The following is a 14,236-nucleotide window of genomic DNA, read 5'->3' on the forward strand; positions in this document are numbered from 1 at the left end:
CTTTAGTATAATTTTATTTTATTAGCGCTTAGCTATATCTAGGTTTAGTATAGCTCTTTAGCCTAGCTAAAGTATAGTAGCTTGCTTTTTGCTAAGTTAAATTTAACTTCTACTTTTCTTGCCTAAGCTATATATATATTCTAGGCGCTTTTAAGCTGCCTCTATATTTACTTTATATTTCTCCTAAATATTAAAATGTTTATATTATTAGTAAAGCCTACTATTATAGTTATATTAGCTGCTTAGAGCTAGGTATATAGTAGTATAGTATATAAAAGAATGAGAATAAGTAATAAAAGTAAGCTTTATAGTACTTTAGCTAGAATCTAGTATACTCTTAATATTTATCTATTAAAGTAGAGCTAGCTAGTTCTTAAGTTAATAATAGCTTAAATATAAGCTATAAGCTATTTTAGCACTATCTCTACTTTAAGCAATATAGCAAGTAGCTTTAGGTAGCTAACTATATTAAATATACTACTAATATTAAGTTATAGTAATAAAGTAATACTATACTAGCTTTAGGCTATCTTTACTACTTTAGTAACTACTCTTAGTATAACTTCTATTAATTTATCTACTTTATTGCCTATTTATATATCTAGTAGTATTTCTTCTGCCTTAGTAATAGCTATAATTTAAGCTGCTATTATAGCCTCTAGTACCTTGCCTATAATATTAAGTAGTAATATAGAGTGCTACTCTCTAGCCTACTTTAGGTTAGTAGGTATTTTCCTAAGCTTATAAAGAATAACTACTTGAGTAGTTTAAAACTAAGCTAGAAAATAAGTATATTTAGCTACTTTAACTACTAAGTAAGTAAGGATATTTATAAGAAGTGCTTTATAGGCCTTTAGAAAGCTAGCTAGTATTTTATTATCTCTAGGGGCTTTCTAGCTTGCTATCTTTATAAGAGCTTTATATATATTTATATTTATAAACTATTAGTTTACTAGCATAAGTATACTATTAAGCTAGCAAAAAGCTAAGTCTACTATATTGCTAATATTAGTAGTTAGCTTTAGAAAGAACTTTATAGTAAGAATGTCTGCCTTCTTCTCTAGGTATATAGCTAAATTAGCTATATTAAGTTCTTTATTTTAAAGTAAGGCTAGAAGCTATATAAGTTTAAGTAGTATATAGCTATATAAATAGGCTTATCTTTCTAGCTGCTATATTTTATTATTTCTAATATTTATAGAGTAAAGAGTTTTATACTAAGTGCTCTTATATTTCTTAGCAGTAATTTAGCTTTATACTAAGTTAGCCTTAAGGTAGTATTTCTAGTTAGCTATTATTCTTCTATAGTGCTATACTTATTTTGCTCTTTTTATATTTAATACTACCTCTATTATATACTAGCTCTACTACTATTTCTAGTAAAAAGGCCTTAGCGCTCTCTTTAGTATAGTATTATCTACTATCTCCTAGAGTTATTATACTATTTAGTCTATATAGTTATTAATATTAGCTTAAGTATAAAGTAGCTATATTACTGCCTTGCCTTAAAACTATACTTTAGCCTCTATTTTAGCTAATTTCTTATTAAGCTTCTTTTATAAGTACTTTATAAGTACTAAAGGCTTATTATCTACTTTAGTATTAACCTAGATTAGCTATAGAATATAGTTAGATTTAGCTAGATTTATAGCTCTTTAGTATATAACTCTAAGGCTCTATAAAGCTTATACTAAGTTCATAGTGCTATCTCTATCTTTATGTTTTTGCCTTATAAGTTCTTCTTTTAGTATTACTAAGCTAAGCTGCTATTAGGCTGCTATTAATAGAAGTTCTTTATAGCTCTAGCTAGTTCTCTTTAGTTTATTCTAAAGTAAGTGCTTAAGGTTAAAGTCTCTAACTAGTATATACTTATCTTAAGCCTCTCTTACCTCTATATTATATAGAGGTATTTTTTTCCTCTTGCTTTTATAGAGCTCTAAGTATGCTTTATTCTAGTGCTTCTTTAAAATAGAGCAGGCTTAGTCTTAAGCTAGGTGCGCTCTTTTGTATAGAATACACTTTTCCCTAATATTACTAGTAATTATAAAGTATAATTATTCTCTATCTATATAGCGCTTAGTAGTATATTAGCTGCACTTTAGTATTGCTTTATAGTATTTAGCTATATACTTAATACTATAGTAGTTAAAGTACTACCTTAAGTAGAGAGCTTTATTATATAGTTTAGTATTAAATATCTTAGCTTAAAAGACTAAGCCTTTCTAGTATAACTTATTAGTATTTTCTAGTTCTTTTATACTTAGTATTAAGAGTACTTTTATAGTAGACTTATCTTAAGGTTGCTATAAAGTAGCTTATATAACTCTTACTTTATTTATCTTTACTATCTCTTTAGTAAGGCCTTTAACCTTTATATACTTAGTAGAGAACTCTTTAATAATTACGCTAAGTACTTATTAGTATATAGTTATATCTAGGCTAAAGGCAGCCTAGACTTAGCTAGTTTCCTCTTAATATTATTTTGCCTTACTCTAGAAAGTTACTATAGTATTACTACTTAGTAGGCGCTTTATAGTAATAGTAGTATTATAGCTAATAGCTTAATTTATAGCTAATACTATATTAGTAGTAGCCTGCTCTTTATATACTTCTATAATAGTATCTTCTTTTATAAGTACTTTATAATATTATTATATTAAGATAGAGAGAGAGGGGGGGGCTAGAGCTTAAGCTAGATATACTTTAACTATAATACTTACTTATAATTACAGTCTTTTAGCTATCTTTATAGCTTTCTTTACTGCTATTATTATAGCTTTTTATAACTATCTCTAAGTTATAAAGGTATTATTATAGTTAATTATAGCTTTAGTTATAGCTTAGAAAAGTAGTTATTATATTAATTAACTATATATAATTATTAATTAATATAGTATATATAGATTTACTAAAGTTAAGTAATATATCTATAATATAACTCTACTAAAACTTTTCAGCCTCTAGTCTATAGCACTACTGCGCTAGCTTAAGACTGCCTCTAAAATACAAACTAATATAAAGACCTTCTTTCTTGCACTTAATTGCCTCTATCTATAATACTATACAGCAGCTGCCCTAGGGGCAAGGCAGTAGAGAAGATACTAATAGTTGTTAATAGTAGCAATAAGGAGCTTGCCTAGAGTTACTACTACCTAAATACAGAAAGAGAATAGTTTAATAAATAAGAACTAAGTAGCAATAAGCTGCTTATAACTTAAGATTAACTTAATAATACTTAAAAAGAAGTATATAATAAACTTATAGGCTATATTCTAGAGGCTCTTAAGAGAGCCTAGGCAATACTCTAGGCATATACTAAGGCAGAGGTATGCTAAGCTATAGCTAAAGTTGTAATTAACTATAATAATACCTTAATAACCTAGGGATAATTATAGAAAGCTATAATAACAGCAGTAAAGAAAGCTATAAAGATAGCTAAAAGACTATAATTATAAGTAAGTATTATAGCTAGAGTATATCTAGCTTAGACTCTAGCCCCCTCTCTCTCTCTATCTTAATATAATAATATTATAAGGTGCTTATAAAAGAGAATACTATTATAAAGGCATATAAAGAGTAGGCTGCTGCTAATATAGTATTAGCTATAAACTAGGCTGTTAGCTATAATGCTACTATTACTATAAAGCGCTTGCTAAGTAGTAATACTATAGTAACTTTTTAAGATAAGGCAAAATAATATTAAGAGGAAACTAGCTAGGTCTAGGCTGCCTTTAGCCTAGATATAACTATATACTAATAAGTACTTAGCATAATTATAAAAGAATTCTCTACTAAGTATATAAAGGTTAAAGGCCTTACTAAAGAGATATTAAAGACTAATAAAGTAAGAGTTATATAGGCTACTTTATAGCAACCTTAAGGCAAGTCTGCTGTAAGAAAGCGCTTTTAATACTAAGTATAGAAGAACTAGAAGATACTAATAAGTTATACTAGAAAGGCCTAGTCTTTTAAGCTAAGATATTTAACACTAAACTATATAATAAGGCTCTCTACCTAAGGCAGTACTTTAACTGCTATAGTATTAAGTATATAGCTAAATACTATAAGGCAAGGTAATACTAAGGTGCAGCTAGTATACTGCTAAGCGCTATATAGATAGAGAATAATTATACTTTATAATTACTAGTAATATTAAGGAAAAGTACATTCTATATAAAGAGGCATACTTAGCTTAGAACTAAGCCTGCTTTATTCTAAAGAAGCACTAAAATAAGGCTAAAGAGAAATACCTAGAATGCTTAATAAAGTTTATAGACTACTAATACTTAGACTACTACTACTAGCAGATTACGATTAACTTTAACTTAGAGTTAAGCAGAGAATAGCCTACCTAGAAGAGAGGCTATTTACTAGAGAGTAGAAATAGAACTAAGAATATAATACCTCTAGCTTAATAACTAGCTAGCATTCTACTATATATAAGCTGCCTTCTATTGCTAAGAGAAGAGACGCTATAGCGCTAAGAATTAATATTATTCCCCTCTTTTAAAATGCTTAAGATACTATACTAAAATGTTAATAAGAAGAATAACTTTATCTATATAGCGCTTTACTACTAGCTTAATATTGAAGAGTAAAATAAGTATAGTGCTGCAGATAAATAATAGCTAACTAGGAATACTGCCTTAAGGCTAACTTAGTAAAGAGCTAGATTACTGCTAAGAAATATAGAAGTACTTAGCGTAAGACTCTCTACTCTATAAATATTAAAAATAATAAGATATAGTAGCTAGAAAGATAAGCCTATTTATATAGCTATATACTACCTCAAATTATATAGCTTCTAGCTCTACTTTAAGATAGAGAACTTAATACAGCTAATCTAGCTATATACCTAGAGGAGAAGGCAGACATTCTTACTATAAAGTTCTTTCTAGAGCTAACTACTAATATTAATAATATAGTAGACTTAGCCTTTTGCTAGCTTAATAGTATACTTATGCTAGCAGACTAATAGTTTATAAATATAGATATATATAAAGCTCTTATAAAGATAGCAAGCTAGAAAGCTTCTAGAGATAATAAAATACTAGCTAGCCTTCTAAAAGCCTATAAAGCTCCCCTTATAAATATTCTTACTTACTTATTAGTTAGAGTAGCTAAATATACTTATTTCCTAGCTTAGTTCTAGACTACTAGAGTAGTTATTCTCTATAAGCCTAGGAAAATACCTACCAACTTAAAGCAGGCTAGGAGGTAGCGCTCTATATTACTGCTTAATATTATAGGCAAGGTACTAGAGGCTGTAATAGCAGCCTAGATTATAGCTGTTGCTAAGGCAGAAGAGATGCTACTAGATATATAGATAGGCAATAGAGCAGACAAGTTAATAAAAGTTATACTAAGAGTAGTTACTAAAGCAGTAAAGACAGCCTAAAGCTAGTATAGTATTGCCTTACTACTATAACTAGATATTAGTAGTATATTTAATACTATTAGCTACTCAAAGCTGCTTACTATATTGCTTAAGGTAGAGGTGCTAGAATAGCTTATAGCTTATATTTAAGCTGTTATTAACTTAAGAACTAGCTGACTTTACTTTAATAGGCAAGCTTTAAGAGTATATTAAATCTCTATAGAGGTTCTATAGAGCTTGCCTCTATTGCTTATTCTCTTTCTTCTATATATAGTACTACTATATGCCTAGCTTTAAGCTGTAGATACAACTATTATAGTAGGCTTTATAGATAATATAAATATTTTAGCATTTAGGAGGAATATAGAATAGACTAGAAGGCAGCTTAAGGCTGCTTAGAATATATGCTTAACTTAGGTAAGAAAGGCTAGAGTTAAATTTAACTTAGCAAAAAGCAAGTTGCTATACTTTAGCTACGCTAGAGAGCTGCACTAGACTTAGATATAGCTAGGCGCTAATAAAATTACACTAAAAGAAAGCTATAAGTTTCTAAGCGTCTAGATTAATAGAAAGCTAAAGTAGAACTATTATAAAGCTTAAATAGAGAAGCAATTAGCTATATAGCAGCTTGCTCTTACTATACTCTTAGCCTTAGCCTAGAGTAGTATATACTTTAGTAGAAGAGCTCTATATATAGCAGTAGTCTAAGGCGTTATTACTTATAGAGTAGGTATATTTTATATGCCTACTTAGATTTAAGGCAAACTTAAAGAAGTTGCTAAACAACTTGCAGTAGAGTAGTTATAGTGCCTTTAGGCTATTACTAGAGCGTATAAAGCTATACTAATTCTATACTTAAAGGCAGAAGCAGTAGTTTCTCTACTAAACCTCTATCTTAACTACTTAAAGTATAGATTTAAAGATTAATTAAAGAAGATAAATATAGTAGGTTAAATCTAGACTACTTATAGTATAGTAGTAAGAGTTCTAAAGAAAAAGAAGGAGCTCTAGTAGAAACTAAATAAGAAAGACTAATAGTAGATATAGGCCTAGAGCTTTTAGCTAGAGCTGCTAAGGCTATAATATATAATATAGTAAGAATAGCAATAGCAATAAAATAACTAGTACTAAAATATAAGGCTAGCCTGCTAATAATGCAGCTAGAAAGCAATAAAGAATATACTTCTACTAAGCATACTAAAATAAACAATCTATCTATATAAAAGCCTATATAAGTATAAGACTGCTATACTAATCTAGCTATAAATAGGTAAGATAGAGCTAAATAAGTTTCTTTACTATAGGTAAGTACCTAGCGTAGAGTTGCCTCTATATTAGTATAGAACTAAGAAGAAAGATATATACTATATTATTTTATTATGCCTACTCTATATAGACATAAGACTACTAAATTAGCTGCAGAATAATAAAGAGGTTAGATAAGCCCTAGCCTACTCTAGGCTAGCAGTAAGGCTAACTTAGTAGTTTATTAATATAGACTAAATAACCTACTACTAATTAGCAGCAAAACTAGCTAAGAAGTAGAAGGCAAGACTGCTTAACTAGACGCTAGAGGTAGAATTATAGCAATACTAGCTAAATGCTAGCCTACTAATATAGCAATAGTAAGGTTAAAGAATTATTAAATTTATTAAAGCAAAAGGCATATTAAACCTATAGTATAAGCAATAAATAATACTGCTAAGCCTAGCTCTAGGCTAGGCTGCCTCTACTTATCCCCCCTTTCTCCCCCCTAAGCCTGACAACTAACTTTAAGTTAACTAGCAACTCTCCCTCCTCTAAGCCTGCTTCTGCGCTCTAGAGTTGCTGCTACGCCTGCCTGCAGCTGCTCTAGAGCTACCTGCATGCTGCTTCTTATTAAGCTCTACTATAAAGCTGCGCCTATTTAGAGCTGTAAGTAAAGCCTCTATCTTAGCTATATAGCTAGCGCACTTATTTAGAATCTAGACTAACTCTACTATAAATACAGCTATAGCAGTAATTAATACTGTAATCTCCTCTAACTAACTTAGAATCTCCTTATAGTAGTCTGCACTATTATTTAATTATTTAGCTAGTATTAAGCTAGACTAAGCCTGCTTCTTCCTCTTCTAATTATTAGCTTTCTTTAAGGCCTTAAGATTCTTAAAAAATTAAGGAGTAAACTAAGATAGAGAGTTAGTAATACTAAGCTAGAAATAGAGCAGACTACTTATAGTAATATAGAAAGGCGTCTTCTTAGCTATAGCCTCTAGCTTCTTCTAGAGGCATAGAAAAATAAAATATATCTTTAATATTATATTATACTATAGCTTAGTTAGAGCTAGAGGAGAGGTAGAGACAGAATAACTTATAGAAATATAATAATTATTATAAATATAATAGTTAAAGCATAATATAGTTTTTAACCTAATAATCTCCTAGTATAAATAAGCCTAAAGCCTATCTAGCTTTAAGCTAGTAGCAGTAGCAGCAGTAGAGATCTAAGCAATATAAGAGATATATATAACTTTATAGATAGAACTAAGCTATATATAGAGTTAGAGCTAGAATAAAGGTAGAACTAGAGATATATACTAACTTGCTAGTAACTTTTTAAGACTAAGACTTAGTTATTATTTTGCCTTTAAAGGCACTAGAAGTCTTACAGTAGTTAGCTATTAAGCAGAGATTAAGCTAGCGCTAGCTTAGACTTACTATAACTTTCCCTACGTTAGCAGACTAGAAGGAGGACATAGTAATAGCTGCTAAAAAGATTAGCAACTTCTTAGATTTAAAGCTAGTATAAGACAGACGTAGAGTATATATATATAGACAATAAGTTTTAATAGAGTTTAAAGACAATAAAGATAGTAGTAATAGCAGCAAGAATAGCTTTAGCAAGAAGTTAGCTAGAATCTAAGCAGAGACTAGCCTAGGCCTAGTAGAGCAGTAGGTAGAGCTAGTTTGTTAGCAAGATTTAGCGTATATTAAGAGCAAGAGGTTAAAAGAGGAAGAAAAGAGGGAAGAAAGTTAAGAGGGGTCTAGCCGGCTTTATATCTAATAGAAGCCTAGGTTTAGCATAGCAGCTGCACTAGCTGTAGCTAGCTGTAAGGCTAGATGTAATTTATATATAGAATAAAAGTAAGGTAAATCTAAATATATAAGCTGTTGTAGCTAAACACTAGATATTTACGCTAGCAGCTATATAACAGCATAGAACTAGGCTAGCCTACCTCTAAGAGAGCAACAAAAGAGCAATAAATAACATACTATACTAAGATAGTCTATATTCTTAGGGAGCAGAGACAATTAGGGACTAACAGATAGAATAGGAAATTAAGCAGGCATAAAATAGCTTTAGCGTAGAGCTAGAGTTAAGCTATAGCTAGCTGTAAAGCTAAGAGGTAATTTATATATAAAATAGAAGTAAGGTAAATTTAACTATACAAGCTGTTGCAGCTAAACACTAGATATTTAAGCTAGCAACTATATAATAGCATAGAACTAGGCTAGCCTACCCCTAAGAGAGCAATAGACAATATACTACACTAAGATAGTCTGTGTTTCTAGAGAGCAGGGACAATTAGGGACTAATAAATAGAACAGGAAATTAAGCAGGCGTAAGATAGCTCTAGCATAAAGCTAGAGTTAGGCTATAGCTAGCTGTAAAGCTAAGAGGTAATTTATACATAAAATAGAAGTAAAGTAAATCTAACTATATAAGCTGTTGCAGCTAAATACTAGATATTTATGCTAGTAGTTATATATTAGCTTAGAGTAGAACTAGCCTACCTTTAAGATAGTAATAGATAATATACTGCATAGAGATAAATTGCATCCCTAGGGAGAGGGGACAACTAGAGGCTAGAGAATATAGCAGGAGAATAAGCAGGAGTAGTATAGCTCTAGCGTAGAGCTAGAGGCAGGCTTAATTTTTAGGGGTTATTAGCCTCTCTAGAATACAGCCGGCAAAGCTAGCAATACTTATGTACACGCAGAAGGCAGGCAGATTCTAGCTAGCATAGAGCTAGAGCTGCCTTAGAGAGTAAAAACAAAAGCAGGCAGAGTTTTTCTTTCTATTAAAGAGTTTTCTAGGCCTAATATAAGAAGAAGATATACTAGTTATATAGCTTTATAGCTATCTAGAGTATTTAATATATATACTTCTTTTTAAGTATTATTAAGTTAGTCTTAAGTTATAAGCAGCTCTTTACTGCTTAGTTCTTATTTATTAAACTATTCTCTTTCTATATTTAAGTAGTAGTAACTCTAAGTAAGCTCTTTATTACTACTATTAATAACTATTAGTATTTTCTCTACTAACCTTGCCTTTAGTGTAGCTGCTATATAGCATTATAAGTAGAGGCAATTAAGTGCAAGAAAGAAGGTCTTTATATTAGTTTGTATTTTAAAGGCAGTCTTAAGCTAGTGCAGTAGTGCTATAGACTAAAGGCTGAAAAGTTTTTTAACTTAATAATTATAATTAGCTTTATATATTAGTCTACTTTTTGCTATAAAATTAAATTTAGAATTATTTTAAAACTAGTTTAAAACTAGTTTTAAAATTAAGTTTAATTCTATATAAAGAAGCTTAAATATATATATATATTAAATACTCTAGATAGCTATAAAGCTATATAACTAGTATATCTTCTTCTTATATTAAGCCTAGAAAACCCTTTAGTAGGAAGAAAAACTCTGCCTACTTCTGTTTTTACTCTCTAGAGCAGCTCTAGCTTTATGCTAGCTAGAATCTGCCTACTTTCTATATATATATAAGTATTACTAGCTTTACTCTAGCTATATTCTAGAGGGGCTAATAACCCCTAAAAACTAAGCCTACCTCTAGCTCTATACTAAAGCTATACTGCTCTTGTCTATTCTCCTGCTGTATTCTCTAGCCTCTAATTGTCCTCTCTTCCTAGAGATATAATCTATCTCTATATAGTATATTGTCTGTTGCTGTCTTAGAGGTAGGCTAGTTTAGTTCTAAGCTATTATATAACTACTAGTGTAAATATCTAGTATTTAGTTGCAATAGCTTATATAGTTAAATTTGTTCTCTGCCATGAGGCTAACTACTATAAAGACCTCTAGTGCCTTTAAAGGCAAAATAATAACTAAGTCCTAGTCCTAAAAAGTTGCTAGTAAGTCTATATATATCTACGCCTGCTTAATTCTCTATTCTATTTATTAGTCCTTAATTATCCCTGCTCTCTAGGGACGCAGACTATCTTAGTGTAGTATAACGTCTGTTGCTCTCTTAGGGGTAGGCTAGCTTAGTTCTATGCTGTTATATAGCTACTAGTATAAATATCTAGTGTTTAGCTGTAATAGCTTATATATTTAGATTTACCTTATATTTGTCTTATATATAAATTACCTCTTAGCCTTATAGCTAGCTATAGCTAGCGCAGCTGCTATACTAAATTTAGGCTTCTTTAAGACTTATTCTATTTTTCTCTGCCTTTAGAAGAAGCTAGAAGCAGTTGCTAAAATAATACTATTTTACGTTATAATAAGTAGTCTGCCTTATCTCTAGCTTAATATTGCTAACTAGCTATCTTAGTTTACTTCTTAATTTTTTAAGGATCTTAAAGCCTTAGAGAAGGCTAATAATTAAAAGGGGAGAAGAGTTAGGCCTAGGCTAGCTTAGCGCTAGCTAGAGATTTTAATAATAGTATAGACTATTATAAGGAGATTCTAGGGCAGCTAGAAGAGATTACTATATTAGTAGCTGCTATAGCTAAGTCTAGAGCAGAGGCTGTCTAGATCTTAAAATAATATAAGAGCTATTTATTAGTTATAAAGGTTACGCTCTAGACTATAAGTGCCTATACTATTATAATAAAGCAGGAGGGCCTTACAGCTAGACTTAGCGCAAAGAGGCGCTAGAGGGGTTGCAACTCTTCTTAAGATAAAGAAGGGAAAATTTAAGGGGGGAAAAGTAGGTAGGTAGGTAAAGAGCAGCCTAAGATTAAGCTGCCTCTAGCAGTATTACTAGCTGTAATGCTATAGGCTTAATATTCCTTGTTTTTTGTTGTTTCTATAGTAATAGACTTAATAACTTTTAGCTTCTTTATTATTATACTTATAAGCTAGCGTTCTACTAGCATTACTATAATTCTACTCTAAGCATCTAGTTAGGCAGTTATACTTTCTACTCTTTAGCTAGTTTTGCTACTAGTTAGTAATAAGTTATTTAGCCTATATTAATAAACTACTAAGTTAGCCTTACAGCCAGCCTAGAGTAGGCTAGAGCCTATCTAACCTCTTTATTATTCTGCAGCTAATTTAGTAGCTTTATATCTATATAGAGTAGGTATAATAGAATAATATAGTATATATCTTCTTTCTTAGTTCTATACCTATATAGAGGCAACTCTACGCTTAGTATATACCTATAGTAAAGAAACTTATTTAGCTTTATCTTGCTTATTTATAGCTAGATTAGTATAGTAGTTTTATACTTATATAGGCTTTTATATAGCTAAGTTGTTTATTTTAGTATGCTTAGCAGGGGTATATTCTTAGTTGCCTTCTAGCTGTACTATTAGCAGGCTAGCTTAGTATTTTAGTGCTAGTTATTTTATTGCTATTGCTATTCTTACTATATTATAGCCTTAGCAGCTCTAGCTAAGCTCTAGGCTTATATCTACTACTAGTCTTTCTTATTTAGTTTCTACTAAGGCTCCTTCTTTTTCTTTAGAACTCTTACTACTATACTATAAGTAGTCTAGATCTAACTTATTATATCTATCTTCTTTAATTAATCTTTAAACCTATACTTTAAGTAGTTAAGATAAAGGTCTAGTAGAGAGACTGCTGCCTCTGCCTCTAAGTGTAGAATTAGTATAGCTTTATATGCCTTAGTAACAGCCTAGAGGCACTATAATTACTTTACTATAAGTTGTTTAGCAACCTCTCTAGGCTTGCCTTAGACCTAGGTAGGCATATAAAATATACTTATACTATAGGCAATAATGCTCTAGACTACTACTATATAAAGAGCTTATCTACTAGAGTATATACTGCTCTAGGCTAAGGCTAAGAGTATAGTAAGAGTAAGCTGTTATATAGCTAATTTCTTCTTTATTTAGGCCTTATAATAGTTCTACTTTAGCTTTCTATTAATCTAGACGCCTAGAAACCTATAGCTCTTCTTTAGTGCAATCTTATTAGCGCCTAGCTATATTTAAGTCTAGCGTAGCTCTCTAGCCTAGCTAAAGTATAGCAGCTTGCTTTTTGCTAGATTAAATTTAACTCCTACTTCCCTTGCCTAGGCTATATATATATTCTAAGCGCTCTTAAGCTGCCTCTAAGTCTGCTCTATATTTCTCCTAAATACTAAAATGTTTATATTATTAGCAAAGCTTACTGCTATAGTTATATTAGCTGCCTAAAGCTAGGCATATAGTAGTATAGTATATAGAAGAAAGAGAATAAGCAATAAAGGTAAGCTTTATAGTACTTTAGCTAGAATTTAGTATGTTTATCTATTAAAGTAAAGCTAGCCTGTCCTTAAGTTAATAATAGCTTAGATATAAGCTATAAGCTATTCTAGCACTTCTGCCTTAAGTAATATAGCAAGCAGCTTTAGGTAGCTAACTATATTAAATGCTCTACTAATATCTAGCTATAGTAGTAAGGCAATACTATACTAGCTTTAAGCTATCTTTACTACTTTAGTAACTACTCTTAGTATAACTTTTATTAACTTATTAGCTTTATTGCCTATCTATATATTTAGAAGTATACCTTCTGCCTTAGTAACAGCTGTAATTTAGGCTGCTATTATAGCCTTTAATACCTTGCCTATAATGTTAAGTAGCAATATAGAGCGCTACCTCTTAGCCTACCTTAAGTCTATAGGCATTTTCTTAGTTAGGCTTATAGAGAATAATTACTCTAGCAGTTTAGAAATAAGCTAGAAAATAAGCATATTTAGCTACTCTAGTTAGTAGGTAGGTAAGAATATCTATAAGAGGGGCCTTATAAGCTTTTAAAAGGCTAGCTAGTATTTTATTGTCTCTAGGGGCTTTCTAGCTTGCTATCTTTATAAGAGCTTTATATATATTAATATTTATAAACTATTAGTCTACTAGTATAAGCATACTATTAAGCTAGCAAAAAGCTAAGTCTACTATATTGCTAATATTAGTAGTTAGCTTTAGGAAGAATCTTGCAGCAAGAATGTCTGCCTTCTCCTCTAGGCATATAGCTAGGTTAGCTGTATTAAGTTCTCTGTTATAAAGTAGAGCTAGGAGCTATATAAGTTTAGGTAGAATATAGCTATATAGGCAGGCCTATCTTTCTAGCTGCTATATCTTATTATTTTTTATATTTATATAGTAGAGAGTTTTGCGCTAAGTACTTCTATATTTCTTAGTAGTAATCTAGCTTTATGCTAAGTTAGCCTCTAGGTAGTATTTCTAGTTAGCTGTTGTTTATCTATAGCACTATACTTATTTTGCTCTTTTTATATTTAATACTGCCTTTATTACGCGCTAGCTCTACTACTATTCTTAGCAAGAAGGCCTTAGCGCTCTCTTTAGTGCAGCATTATCTGCTATCTTCTAAAGTTATTATACTATTTAGTCTGTATATTTATTAATATTAGCCTAGGTATAAAGTAGCTATATTACTACCTTGCCTTAAAACTATACTTTAGCCTCTACCTTAGCTAATTTCTTATTAAGCTTCTTCTATAAGTGCCTTATAAGGGCTAGAGGCTTATTATCTGCCTTTATATTAACTTAGATTAGCTGTAAAATATAGTTAGATCTAGCTAAATTTATAGCTCCTTAGTATATAACTCTAAGGCTTTATAAGGCTTAAGCTAAGTTAATAGTGCGCTATCTTTATCTTTATATTTTT

The sequence above is a fragment of the Metarhizium album genome (genome assembly GCF_000804445.1).
Source record: "Metarhizium album ARSEF 1941 chromosome Unknown scaffold_31, whole genome shotgun sequence".
NCBI classification, from domain to species: Eukaryota; Fungi; Ascomycota; class Sordariomycetes; order Hypocreales; family Clavicipitaceae; genus Metarhizium; species Metarhizium album.